The 14,724-nt window shown below is 42.1% G+C and overlaps 1 pseudogene across 1 annotated transcript; it reads right to left on the bottom strand.

Moving 5' to 3' along the window:
• Nucleotides 1-864: 864 nt before the first annotated feature.
• On the bottom strand, nt 865-3,791 carry LOC105554720 (annotated as a pseudogene). The gene has a single exon (XR_001008367.1). The product of XR_001008367.1 is annotated as a heat shock protein HSP 90-alpha-like (transcript).
• Between the last annotated feature and the right edge of the window lie 10,933 nt (nt 3,792-14,724).

Here is a 14,724-nt window from a genome sequence, read left to right as displayed (position 1 = left end):
TTGCCTTCTGTCAGTCTGACATGGTGTGATAATGATGTAATTATGCGCCAAGGTCAGCTCTGCCCATGAGGATTGTGAGCTCTCAGATGAACCTTCTTCTTATCTGTGCTCATGGAGGTGGACACATTGGTGGGTTGACTCGGCTGATGTTTGTTATGTGGATTAACAGATGAAATACAAGACCTTTAACATTAGAGACAGCTAAAGCCAATGCAACCTAAAAGATTTAAAGATAATACAATTGGTAGAGTGATGGTTTAACCACTTGTGCTGCCTGGGATTTAGGAATTTCCCCAGGATACATGAGATTCAGTGCAAACACCAGGATGGGGCCAGGCCAACACGGACAGCTGGTCACCCTGACAGGCCTTCTTTTCCCTTACTTAAATAATTACTCATGTTAAAACATTTTAAAGCATAAACAAGGTTGACAACATTTTGCAATCTTTCTCAATAAAAACTCTTAATTGTTTACATATAGAAGGGAAGTTTCTCAACATAATAAAGGCCATTTATGGGAAACCTACAGCTAATATCATAATCAACAGGGAAGAACTGAACTTCTTTGCACTAAAATCCGGTACAAGAGAGGGCTGCCCACTCTCACCACATGCCTTCTACATAGTACTGGAAGCACCAGCAAAAGCAATCAAAAGGGAAAAAGAAATAAAAGACATCCAAACTGAAAAGGAAGATGTAACATCATCTCTGATTGCAGATGGCATGATTCTATGGTAGAAAACCCCAAAGATTCCAGAAAAAAAGTGAGAACGAATACCTGAATTCAGTAAAGTTGCAGAATACAAAATTAACATATAAATATCAGTAGCATTTCTTTTTTTTTTTTTTTCTTTTTGACTCATTTGTATTTGTTACAACTTTAAGCAGAATGTGACTCAGGCACTACACTTCCATCCACGAGACTGGCTCTGGGTTATTTTTAAACAACTTTATGATATGCTCAGGTTGGCTTATAACTTTGCTCCTCCAAACAATCCTTTTCTTTGGAAAACAAGCCCCAGGGAGAGTTCCTTCCATCAAGTGGCTTCAGTTTAAGCTGTTTCTAGGAGACTAGTACATGCAGAATTGGCAACTACAGGGGATGAAAAGTTCAAAAAGTAGATGCTACAAGATGTAACAAATATTTTTCTTCTAAACATCAAGGTATAGCTCAGGAACACTTCGATAACAAGATTTGGTCTACTAAGGAATCTGGCTTGATAGCTAAACACTTTAGACCACAAAGTTAACATCATGTTACATACATCTTACAACACATCTGTTAAAATAAGCCAATGTGAAACTAAGAAAGCATTGCTAGCTCTGCTTTAGTGTGTAAGGTATCACAGCATCACTTAGAAGTAGACAGAAATCTTATATTCCCCTTGAAGTAGTTGTTGTCATGCCGTACGGACTATTTAATGTTAACAAAAATAAAGAAAAACATCCTTGAAAGTATATTCTCAGAGGAACTGTAGAGTACTGAACAGGGAAGCCATCCATCAGCTGGAGGTTGTTCTGCTTTTCCATGCGTGCTGTGTCGTCATCTCCTTCGAGGGGCGGCATTTCTTCAGTTGCAGCTGCACTGGTATCATCAGCAGTAGGGTCATCTTCATCAATACCAGACCAAGTTTGTTCATCCTGTAGATCCTGTTAGCCTGTGTCTGGGGATCTTCCAGACTGAAGTCGGAAGATAAGAGCGCAGTTTCATAAAGCAAGATGACCACATCCTTCACAGACTTGTTGTTCTTATCAGCCTCTGCCTTTTGCCTTAAGGTCTCAATAAAGGAATGGTCGGGGTTTATCTCCAGGTGTTTCTTTGCTGCCATGTAACCCATTGTTGAGTTGTCTCTTAGGGTTTGAGCTTTCATGATTCTCTCCATGTTTGCTGTCCAGCCATATATGCTTGTGACAATACAACATGGAGACGTCACCAATAACTTTGACACAACCACCTTTTCAACTCTTTTCTCCAATATGTCTTTCCCGATTTTGCAGAGGTTCTCAAACTTTGTGTGTTTTTGTTTGTTTGTTTGTTTGTTTTTTACCTCTTCTGTTTCTTTTTCTCTTCTTCATCCTCTGGAAGTTCCAAGCTCTCTTTGGTGACTGACACTAAAGCCTTGCCCTCAAATTCCTTCAGCTGCTGGACACAGTACTCATCATTTGTCTCGATCATATAGATCACTTCCAAACCATGTTTACAAAGACATTCCACAAAGGCTGAATTAGCTATGTGGTCCTTGGTCTCACCTGTGGTATAATAGATATGGTTCTGGTTTTCCTTCATTCTGGTGCAGTAGTCCTGGAGATAAACCATCTCATCACCAGAGGCAGATGTGTAGTATCTTAGCAGCTCTGAAAACTTCTTCTGATTTTGAGAGTCTCCGTGTATTCCAAGCTTTATGTTTTTAGATAACTGCTCATTGAACTTCTTGTAGCTCTCTTTATCGTCTGCCAGTTCAGTAAAGAGTTCTAAGCATTTTTTGACCAAATTCTTCCTGATAACTTTCAGATTTTTGCTTCATTGCAACATCTCACAGGAAATATTTAGAAGGAGATCCTCCGAGTCTACCACCCCTCTGATGAAGTTCAGATATTCAGGGATTAGCTCCTCACAGTTATCCATGATGAGAACTCTGCATGCATACAAATTGACGTTGTTCTTTTTCTTTCAGTTTCCAACAGCTCAAAAGGAGCACGTCGTGGGACAAATAGAAGGGCTCTGAATTCCAACTGTCCTTCAACTGAAAAATGCTTCACAGCCAAGTAATCTTCCCAGTCATTGGTCAAGCTCTTATAGAATTCTCTGTATTCCTAATTAGTAATGTCGTCAGGATATCTGATTCAGATAGACTTTGTTTTGTTGTGTTCTTCTTGATCGATGTACTTTTCCTTAATCTTCTTCTTCTTCTTCTTGTCACCATCCTTCTTTTCTTCTTCTCCTTCATCAGAACCAGCATCTTCAATTTCAGATTTGTCTTTGGACTCTTTCTCTTCTTTTCCTTTTTCTCCTTCTTTATCTTCCTTTTCTTCAGCCTCATCATCGCTGACTTCTTTATCATGTTTCTTCTCCACAAAAAGAGTGATGGGATATCCAATAAATTGAGAATGTTTCTTCACAATCTCCTTTCTTCTTCGTTCCTCCAAATACTCAGTTTGGTCTTCTTTTAGTTGTAGGATAACCTTTGTTCCATGACCCATAGGTTCACCTGTGTCTGTCCTCACTGTGAATGATCCCCCTGATGAGGACTCCCAGCCGTACTGCTCATCATTGTTATGTTTGGTGATCACTGTTATTTTCTCAGAAACCAAATAAGCAGAATAAAAATGAGCACTGAACAGGCCAATCTTAGAGATACATGCAGCAGCCTGCAAAGCTTCCATGAACAGTTTGGTCCCAGAGTTGGTGATATTTCCAAAATTATCGATCAAGTCAGCCTTGGTCATTCCAATTCCAGTATCCACAATAGTGAGTCTTCGATCTTGTTTGTTTGGTATAAGGTTAAATGCAGCTCTTTCCCGGAGTCTAATTTACTGGGATCCGTCAAGCTCTCATTCCGGATTTTGTCCAATGCATCTGATAAATTTGAAATGAGCTCGCTCAGAAAGATCTCTTTGTCCAAGTGGAAAGTATTGATGATCAGTGACATCAGCTGGGCAATTTCTGCCTGAAAGGTGAATGTCTCAACCTCCTCCTCCGCTGTCGGTTGGTCTTGGGTCTGCGTTTCCTCAGGCATCTTGGCTAAGGGACAGCACGGGCTCCACAGTGCAGCAGCACCAGGACGCTGAAGCAACTCTAAATATCAATAGCATTTCCATATACAAATAACAACTTAGCTGAAAAAGAAATCAAGAAAACGATCCCATTTATGATAACACTAAAAACAAAATGTTAGAATCAATTTAACCAAGGAGGTAAAAACCTGTAGGCTAAAAAATACAAAACATTAATAACATAGATTGAAGAAGATACAAATAAATGGAGAGATATCTAATGTTTATTTCTCAGAATAATTGATATTGTTAAAATGTGTATACTGCCCAAAGCAATATGGATTAATAAAATGCTTATCAAAATCTCAATGGTATTCCTCACAGAAATAGCAAAAACAACCTTAAAATTTATACAGAACCACAAAAACCCCTGAATAGCCAAAGCAATACTGAGAAAGAAAGGCAGTTATCACACAACCCTATTTAGAAGTATATTACTAAGCTATAGCAATCAAAGCCATATGGTACTAGTGTAAAAACAGACATATAGGCCAATGGAACAGAATACAGAGCCGAGAAACAAATCCAAACACATATAGTCAGCTAATTTTTGACAGGAGCACCAAGGGGACACAATGAGGGAAGAACAGGTGTTTCAAAATATGGTGCTGGAAGGCCAGGCACGGTGGCTCAAGCCTGCAATCCTAGCACTTTGGGACGCTGAAGCAGGCAGATCAAAAGATCAGGAGTTCCAGACCAACCTGGCCAACTAATGAAACCCAGTCTCTACTAAAAAAAAATACAAAAATTAGCTGTGCATGGTGGCAGGCACCTGTAGTTCCAGCTAATTGGGAGGCTGAGGCAGGAGAACTACTTGAACCCAGGAGTCAGAGGTTTCAGTGAGCTGACATTGTGCCACTGCTCTCCAGCCTGGGCGACACAGCGAGACTCTGTCTCAAAAAAAAAAAAAAAAAAAAAAAGGTGTTGGAAAAACTGTATTTTCACATGGAAATGAATAAAACTGGATGCTTATCTTACTCCACTCACAAAAATCAACTCAAAATGAGTATCAGACCTAAACGGAAGACCAGAAATTATAAAACTCCTAGAAGAGAATGCAGGGGAAAGTGGCAATGATTTTTTTGTACATCTCACTTAAAGCCCAGGCTACAACAGCAAAAACAAACAAATGGGCTGCATCAAACTAAAACTGTTCTTCACAGCAAAGGAAGCAATCAACAAAGCCAAGAGGCAAATGACAGAGGTGTAGAAGATATTTGCAAACTGCATATCTGATAACGTGTTAATATCCTAAATTTAAAAAATAACTCTTACAACCCAATAGCAGAAAAACAAATAACATGATTAAAAATTGGGCAAAAACTGGATTCTCTAGAGACATAAAACAGTCAACAGGTATATGAAAAGGGGGTCAATATCATTAATCATCAGGAAAATGAAACTTAAAACCACAATGAGATACCACCTCACACCCGTAAGCATGGTTGTTATCAAAAAGGCAAGAGCTAATGAGTGCTGGCAAGAGTGTGGAGAAAAGGAAGCCTGGCAGAGTTTTGGTGGGAATGTAGATTGGTGCAGCTCTTATGGAAAGCACTGTGGAGGTTACCATACCATCCAGCAATCCCTCTTCTGAGTCTCCAGGCAAAGGAGATGAGCTCACCCTCCTGTAAAGATACCTGCACTTCCATCTTCATTGCAGCATCATTTGCAAGAGTCGAGACACAGAAACAACCTAAGTGTGTGTTGATGGACCAATGGGTAAAGAAAATGTGGCCCATGTGTACAATGGAATACCATTTGGCCTGAAAAACGGAGATTGTGCCATTTCCCACAACATGGATGGAACTGGAGGACCTGCTGCTAAAGGAAATAAGCCAGACACAGAAGGAAAATACTGTGTGGTCTCAGTTATATGTGAAATCTATGAAACAATGAATCAAAAAGGTCAAATATGCAGAGAGAGAGAGACAATAAAACCATGGTTACCAGCATGAGAAGTTGAAGAGAAAGGAAATGGGGAGATGTAGGTCTAAGGACACAAAGTGGCAGATACGGAGGATGAACCGATGTGTCGGATGAACGAGGGTAGAGTTCCAGTGGACAACGTGAGGATTGCAGTTAATACAATTGCATGGTATTTGGGATTTTTGTCAAGTGGATTTTAGCTGCTTTTGTTACAGACACAAAAGTAACTGTGAGATGGTAGATATGTTAATTTGCTTCACCAAAGTAACCATTTTACTACTATATGTATCACATAATATCCTGTCTCAAACCTCAAATATACACAATAAAATTTACTAAAAACAAGACAAAATATAAACAAGGTAAAAGAAATGTGGCTAGTGATTGGTATACACAACTTCTTTCAAAAAATCTTGGAAGATAAATAGCAACAAATGTTCTGAATGTTACAGAACATTGCTTTAATTTACAGCACCACGAATGCCCTAAATTAAGAGAATGCCTTTACCTTTTATTCCTCTTGCATTAGAAGATGATATAGATGGTAGTAATAATAAGACTGTCTTGCTTTTCCAAAGCTCTTTAGAGTTTTTAAGGCACTTTCAAAAACTGTGGTTTCATCTTCACAATAAGCCTTTAAGGTAGGTCTTGCAGACCGTACATGGTCATGACAGTGCAGACTTACCTAAGAACTGGGAAATACAGGAAGTGCAACTGCTGTGAGAGAGTAAAACCAAATCGCTAAGTTATAAAATGACACAATGTCTCCTAGGCCCAAAGTATCAGGTTCCTAACTATAGATTAACCATTGATAATAATATGTGTGTTAGGCAACAAAGAAAACCCAGAATTTCAACTGACAGTGGCCTAAACAATAAAGCCGTGTAATGGTCTCTCAGGGCAAGCTGTTCAGACCGTCCAGGGCTAAGGGTGGCTCAGCAATGCCGCCAAAACCCAGGTTCCGTCTCAGTTTCTACTCCGTCGTCTTAAGTGTGTTGGCTTGATTTCTTGCACCCAAAAATGGTGGCACTGCTGCAAGCCCAGTCTCATGTCTCCAGTAAAGGCAGGAAGAAGGGAGAAGGAATGGCCCCAGCTGTCCCTTTTATCAGGAAAGCAGAGGTTTCCCTTGAAGGGTCCAGCAATCTTCCATTGGTCTATTATTGACCAGAACTACCAAAAAGCCATCCCCAGCTTCAAGAGGGACCAGAAAGCAGGCATTAGCTCTCTACTGGGAGGAGACAAGGAACGATAGGGTTGGCATTGGGCATTGTCTCAGCTAGCCAAGCGTGTCTGTGGCAGCTCGTGAGGAGAAGGTGGACAAGCAGAGCACACAGCTCCGAGAAGGCCACACCCCACCGTGTGTGCTCTGCTGTGGGCAGTGAGGGGCTGGAGGATGGGGCATTCTGCTCAGGGTGAGAATCTGGCTGGGGGATCTGGTGAACCGTCCCCCAGGAATACCCACTTCTCTTTGCTCTCATTCCACACACACCAAAAAGCCTTTTTGGTTCAAGTTCAAGCTTCTCAGGAAACTTGAGACAATGAAGTAGACGTCTATGTAAGAATAAGTGAAAATTTTGAAAATAAATCAATCATCAGCTTAGCTTATCCATCCTGTGAATTTAGTTTTGGGAAGTCCAATTTTTTACTCTGATTTTTTAAAATCATGTATTTGCCTGCTGCTATTGTCTGATTTCTGGGCTTGCAAAACTGAGGACCAAATCATGAACCATGTTGTATTTGCCAAGAAAATGAGCTTGCTCAACTTACGTGGGTTAGGATACACAGGACTCCATTCCACATTTGAGTTCTACTAAGCATCTCTTTCACTAGCTGGCCTGTCTCTTCCAAATTTTAACAGAAATAATTATTCCCATTTTGCCAATGAGAAAACGGGTTCAAAAAAGTTTAATTCTCGTTTCACATATTCAGTGAGGTATACAGGACATGAACACAGGTCCTCCACATCTCCAGGAAAATACCCACCTTAAAATTCCAAGAGAACCCTTTGGGTCTCCATTTTCCCTCTTTAGCTCTGACAGGAGCTGAAGTATCCTTTAGCCTCCAAGTGTAATGAGTGTGGAAGGACTAGAGTGTACAGCATTGGGAGAGGATCGGTGCAAATAACATTGCAATACTGAGAAAGATGACCTGTGCCACTTAAAAACCATCCCAGGGAGGCGATGGTAACCCCACAGCATGCAGGGAACAAGCAGAGAACCCACAGCCATTGTATTTGAACCAAAGAGGGGACCTCCAGGCTGGTTATCTTCACCTCCAGGCTGGTTACCTTCACCTCCAGGCTGGTTAGCTTCACCTCCAGGCTGGTTATCTTCACCTCCAGGCTGGTTATCTTCACCTCCAGGCTGGTTAGCCTCACCTCCAGGCTGGTTAGCCTCACCTCCAGGCTGGTTAGCCTCACCTCCAGGCTGGTTAGCTTCACCTCCAGGCTGCTTAGTTTCACCTCCAGGCTAGTTAGCTTCACATGCAGGCTGCTTATCTTCACCTCCAGGCTGGTTAGCCTCTTGGTCACTTAAGGTTTTATGTATGGAGGCTTCTCTGGCATCAACATAATAATACTCTAAATGACCAGTAATACACATAAATATATGCAGTGTTACATTTTATATTTTGTTATATTCTATTTAGAATTAAAATTCCACAGTGTCTGTTTACTACATCAAGTGTTATCATGGAGGCTATTCAGGTGTCGATACACATTTCAGGATACTGAACTTCTAAGGCTGTTACTAGAGCAGAAAGAGGATTTTCACAAATCAGAAAAGTGCTAAAGTTTTAGTTCTGAATATTTGTCTTAGCTATAATAATGCAATTTTTACTATCCAAAGGCATGCACCTATTGGAGCAGGTCTTGATTATTAGAGTCAGATTCAGCCCTGCATTCCCCTTGCATGGAGATAATCGCATTTCTACAAGTCATTCATTTACTTCACAGATATTTATTAAGCATCTACTGTGTGCCAGGCATGATTCTGGTCACTAAGAACCCCATGGTGAAGATGGGAGACCAGGCTACAGCTTTCATGGAGCTTTTGTGTGGTGGAGACGATACACAAATCAGTAGATAAACAGGGGAAGTTCAGCAGTCATATGTACTAAGGAAGATGACAACGATTGCATGTGGGAGAGACTCTTCAAAAGTGGACCCCATGGAGAACTTTCAGAGGAAGCAACACGAAAGGTGAGACTGGCAAGAGTCAGTCACGCAAAAAACCTGTGGGAAGACACTCCTGGAAGCTGTGGTTACGACCTTGCAGCATGGAAATCTGTCCATCAGTGTTTGCAACAGGGTTTGCATCACAATATATATATATTTTTTTTAAAGAACAAGAAAACAAAATACTTGTTTATGTGCTGGTCTGGACTGTGTCGCTCTGTGGTACCAGCAGGGCACAAGCCTCTGGCGTAGGTCTTACGATTTTATGCAGGAGGAGTGTTGCACTCAGCGAAATTATCCCTCACTTACACACAGCACTGGAGAGCTAATAAAGACCTTTCACATTCATAATTACGTTGTTTGGTGGAGATCAATTTTAGCAATAGGCCTTAGATAATCATATCACAAATGAAAGAAAGCCCAGTTCAAATAAATTGAAATTATGTAATTATGCAAGAATCTGGGAGTTTCTTATTTCAGGCAGAGGTGAATTCAGAGGCTAACTAATAGCTACATAGTCTCTGTCTCTCTATTTCTTTCCTTGGTTTTCTCTCGACTGCTTTACTCTCGATGATGCTCTCCCTGTGTGGAAACAAGCACGATCTCCAGTACTCCAGGCCGTGAACCCCCCGCTCTGTGCACACCTCGCTTAGGGACGGGCAGAAGCACCTGCACGGTGCGGCCCTCGTGAATCGGGCCTGGGTCACCTGTCCATCGCCGCTCTGGTGGCCAGGGGCCACGTGGAACTCCGGTTGGCCAGGACTGGAGCCCGGACCACAGGGGTAAAAGTGAGATGCTTGATCCTCGAAGGAAAGGAAGGGATGCTGGGCAGCCAATGGAATGGCATCCACCAGGAAACCACACTCACTTCCACATATGAGGTTAAAAGGCTGGCTCAGCGTTACACAGAAAACCTGGATCTCAAATCCTAAAACACAGAGTTCTTCCTCCTCCCGTGGAATTACTGCTTCTACATAAAACACAGTATGAAGCCCCAAGATGACTCAGTTAAAGAGAGTGGAGGAAGCGCCTGGCGAGGCGTGTTTGAAAGGAGGACCTGCCTCACCGAAGCTGTGTGACTGGCGGAGTCGGCAGCCCTGTCCTGCCCTCCAGGCTTGTGAAGACGCACCGGCCACTGGCTTCACACAGCCTTTGTTTTGTCTCCTAAGCATGGGTAGAGTTTTCCCGACCTGTGGAGGGTGGCATCGTGTTTGTGAGCGTGGGTAGAGCCCAGTGAGGAGGTGAAGGCCGGGACACCCTATGCCGAGTGGGAGGCTGGGGTGTGATGGGGTGAAAAGAGCTGGGTCCTCTCGTTCCTCCTGATGGGTGCACACCCTCCTGGCGTCGTCAGCTTTCCTTACTTTTACACAAGGACGCGTTCACCTGCCAGATCTACACCGGAGTCTCGAGGTAACTTTAGGACAATGGGCAGGAGGAAGCAGCCCCAGATGTTTTGTGAAAGTGTCCAGCACAGCCAGGGGCGGCGGCTTAGGCCTGTAATCCCAGGATTTTGGGAGGGTGAGGGGGGCGGATCACCTGAGGTCCAGAGTTTTAAACCAGCCGGACCAACAAGGAGAAACCCCGTCTCTACCAAAAACACAAAAAATCAGCCGGGCGCGGTGGCGATGCCTGTGGTCCCAGCTACTCGGGAGACTGAGGCAGGAGAATGGCGGGAACCCGGGGGGCGGAGCTTGCAGTGAGCTGAGATCCGGCCACTCACTCCAGCCTGGGGGACAGGGCGTGACTCTCTCTCTCAAAAAAAAAAAAAAAAAAAGGAAAAAAGAAAAAGAAAAAGAAAAAAAGACACAGCCGTCTACTGGCTGAAATATCAGTGTTGCCTACAGATAAATACGGTAGCAGATAAATACGGTAATTCATGTGTGCAAGAGAATCGGAGCCAATGTATGCTCATTCCGTAACTTTAACTTTTTTCCCTAGTTATTAAATATGTTACATTTTAAGGACTACAGAAAACAAAAACAAACAGTCAACTCCAAAGGATTTCGGAATTTGTTTCTACCACCCACCCGTTAGCGCGGATGTTTGCTTCCCTCTTTGTTAAGAGTGTTAATCTCGAGCGCAGGGGCTGGGCAGCCAACCCCAAAGTCCTCTCCACGCTCCTCCACGGAGGCTCCCAGGGCAGGTGGGACGGACACAAGCAGCCAGCCCTCCTAACCCGCGGCTTCTGTGGAGGAGGTAGCTCCTCACTCGGGATGAAGACTTGGCTGGGTTGGAGGGCGCCTCTTCTAGACCCAGGGGCACTGTGTGCTTTGAGCAAGGTAGATGAAAACACATCTTTTCTCCAGAAAACAAGATTAGGAACATATTTAGGCTTGCACAGGATACAGCTCACTGCCCAAAGCCTTACTGGATCCTGAAAAATATTTTACTAACTTGTACATCTATTCCAGGAGGCTTCTCCGCGCCTAAACTTTTCTTTTTCCTGTCTCGAACTTGGTGTGGCAAACGCTCCTCCCTCGTTTGCTGACCTTCCGAATCATTCCAAGGCAGCGAGTGTTGATGTGAAAACCGGGTGCAAACCCAGGCCGGTGCCCTGCCAGCCCTCTGGCCCCTGAACCACCGGCTTCACTCCGAGGACCCGCATATTGACTTGTGGCCTTGCAGGGTCCAGGCGAAGATCTTGCATCCTGAGTGGACGGAAATGGCCGGATCTAACATTTTCCACCTCGTCTACAGAATGCTGTTCCTTGTCTGTTGGCTCATGGCTGCCTTCTGTTTTTCTGATCACTTACTGGACTGTGCCCTTTCTGCTCCAGGTAGCTGGATTCCGACTCCAGCACTCACCTGTCCCCTTCCCTGAATCCAGCTGTTAACCCAGATGCTGAACACAAGCGACTTTTCCAACTTCGTTCAAAGAACTTCTCATGAGAAAACCGCGCTATCAAGAGTCTCCCCTCACCTTTATCACTCATCGTTCCCTACAATCGCCATAGAGAAGTATAAATTAACAGGAATTTGGAGAATCCAGAGCCCATTTTTATCATCTCAGTGTTTGTAATCCTTCTGGAACGCGGGCACCCATGGGCAAGCCTTCTGTGTGTCCATCTGCGCACATACATGGGTGAACTGGAAAGCTCCAATACCTTGGGGAAGGTTTTCTGTGCGGTCAGATCTTCAGAACCAAAGCTGATGGAGATGTTCCCGGGCATTAAGCTTCTTGAGAGTAAATCTTATTATCTCTTTCTTTTTTCTTGCCTTATTTCTTCCTCCTTCCTTCCTTCCTTCCTTCCTTTCCTTCCTTCCTTCCTTCTTTCTTCCCTTCCTTTCTTCTTTCCCTCCTTCCTTCCTTTTTCTCTCATTCCTCCCTAACTTCCTTCCTTCATTTCTTTTCCTTTATTTTTCATCCTTTACTTCTTTCTGTCATCTATGTATCTATATGTGTATCTATCTCTATTTCATCTATCTATCTATCTATCTATCTCCATCTATATCTATCTTATCTATCTATCAATACCTAAACTATCACTAGTGTCATATCTGAATTTGGGGGAGTTATGCTTTTACTATCTAATTGATAGTTCAGAATTCCTGCTGGTGATGTGAGACAAAATAATGACATCTGACCTTTTTTTAGGGCAGCCTATAGGACATTATTATGGTTTCTTAGCTTCTTAGGCTGAAATCTTTTTTTATTATGGATTTTTCATCATTAGTCATGGTTTTCTTTAAATTGTTACAGAATTCTACCTAAAAATCAAAGCTCCCAAATGCCTACTTAGTTTAATAGGCTTGAACAGAGCTTTTCAGATCATAATAGGTTCATGATATTTATCAAGTGATAAAAAATCAGGCTAGTCAATTTGGTTTGAAAGGAATAAATTGCACTGAGATGTGTAGTTGTTGAAATGTGTTCTTGTCAATGATGATTACATGTTAGGTTGGCTTTAATATTTATGTCATTATAATAATTTATATTGTCAAGGTGAAACATAAAAAGGCTCAATGGGCATGGGCATTAAATATTACATATTTTAGAGTTGCTCAAGGAAAGAAATTACATGATTGGCCCTGACTCACAAGCATCAATAAGAATGTGCATTTTAAAGTGGACAAAGGTATAATTTCCACTCCAGGTGGTAACAAGGCTCCGAGATGCTGAGTGGCTCTGTTCTTAGGTTCTCATTACCAGACATTCTGAAACTGCTGAGATTTCCCAAAATCACAGTTCAGACAAGACGTTAAAAAGCCAAACAAGGAAAAAACACACGGACATTTTATTCACAGAGAGCACGTGGAGAGCCCATCCAGGCTTAGATGTGAGTGTTTAAAATCCTCGGGTTGGATTCATGCCAGTGTCTGGGTGCACTGGTGGCTTCCAGCATCCTGACTCACCGGAAGGAGCATGCACCTGACTTCTCGGCTTTCGATTTTCACCTCCTTCTTCTCCACTCTCTGCCTTGCTGCCAGAGCTGCATCCTACACACTGGAGCCGGGTTTCCACTGACGTAAGGAAAGGTCCTCTGGATTCTCACAGGATTAGTGAAATCCGACCGGCATTTCTCGTGCTGATGCTCTTTCCTCCAGGCATGTGGCTTTTCTCACTCCCAGGGAAGAAGCCTTTGAGGAAAGGGGTTTGTGGTCAGCCAGGGCTGCCAGGTAATCCGGCTTTCTAATCCCCACACTGCGCTGGATTCCACACAACCCGCAGGGTGGATGAAGCTGACAGGTCCCTAATCAACCGAAACTTAGCTTGGGCTATGCCTACAGAAATCATTTATCTTGTGCACATAATTGATACCTGTCAAGAGGTTGGAGCAAGATTTTCCCATGAATATAAGGAATTATTTAGACATAAATTTGTATTTTAATTTCTAGTACATTGTCCCATGGAGGAAAATATGGAAGCTGAGCCCTGCCCCAAGTAAATGAAAAACCAAATTATCTGCTTTATCTTTATAATTGTCATGAAGAAAGCAATTTATTTTCTTTTAATTTGTGGTAGGGGTTTAATTTTTATGTATAGTAGTTTTAATCATTCATGTTGATAAAAATTTTGTTCCTTTATATTTCCATAAAAATAGCTAGTATTTATTGAATACTTTCTATTTCTGGGATTTGTCTTAGAATACCTATATCTTTATCTAATCTATTTCTCTTCACACACATGTACATACATGTATATAAATACACATATCTTAGCAGCATACATGGAGCATATATATATATACATATGTATCATCCCAAATCCCCTCATAGTTTATTATGTTCATTTTACACTTAAGGAAACTGAGCCACAGAGATGATAGAAAATATTCCCCAATCATAACAGGTTGATTCCTCAGATCATAACAGGTTCATGAGATTTATCAAGTAATTAAAAAGGTCACCCACTCAGTAAGCGAAGGAGCTGGGACTTAAGCCCAGCTCGCCTATTGACAGTCTACACGATCATAAAGAAAATAGCCATAGTTACTTAATAATAACAGAAAATATTTGTGTAGAAATCAGCATGTAACTGACACTCCCCAAAGCACGTGCCTTATATAAATTCATTTAATTCTCAAAGCAAACTTGGAAGATAGGTATTATTTTTGTTATTCTCATTTTATTGATGAGGGAACAGAAAGAGTGAGGAGGTTTCCCAAGGTCACACAGTGGGTGAGGAGAGGATCCTAGGTTTGAACACTGTAGTCCGGCCTCAGAATCTGGCACTGTACTGTTGTATTATAAATACTAAAACTGAAGTAGTATTAATATCTCATTTATTCAAATGATAACAATTAGCTGTATTGATCAACTACCATGGGCCAGGCTCTGAGTTAGGTTTTTAGCAAACTTTATCTGCCTTAACTATTTTAAAAATTCCCCAAAGTAGATATCTGGAGTTT

This window comes from Mandrillus leucophaeus, unplaced genomic scaffold, assembly GCF_000951045.1.
Source record: "Mandrillus leucophaeus isolate KB7577 unplaced genomic scaffold, Mleu.le_1.0 Scaffold657, whole genome shotgun sequence".
Classification (NCBI taxonomy): Eukaryota; Metazoa; Chordata; class Mammalia; order Primates; family Cercopithecidae; genus Mandrillus; species Mandrillus leucophaeus.
The sequence above is the reverse complement of the archived record's forward strand: the minus strand, read 5'-3'. Positions and strand labels throughout refer to the sequence as shown.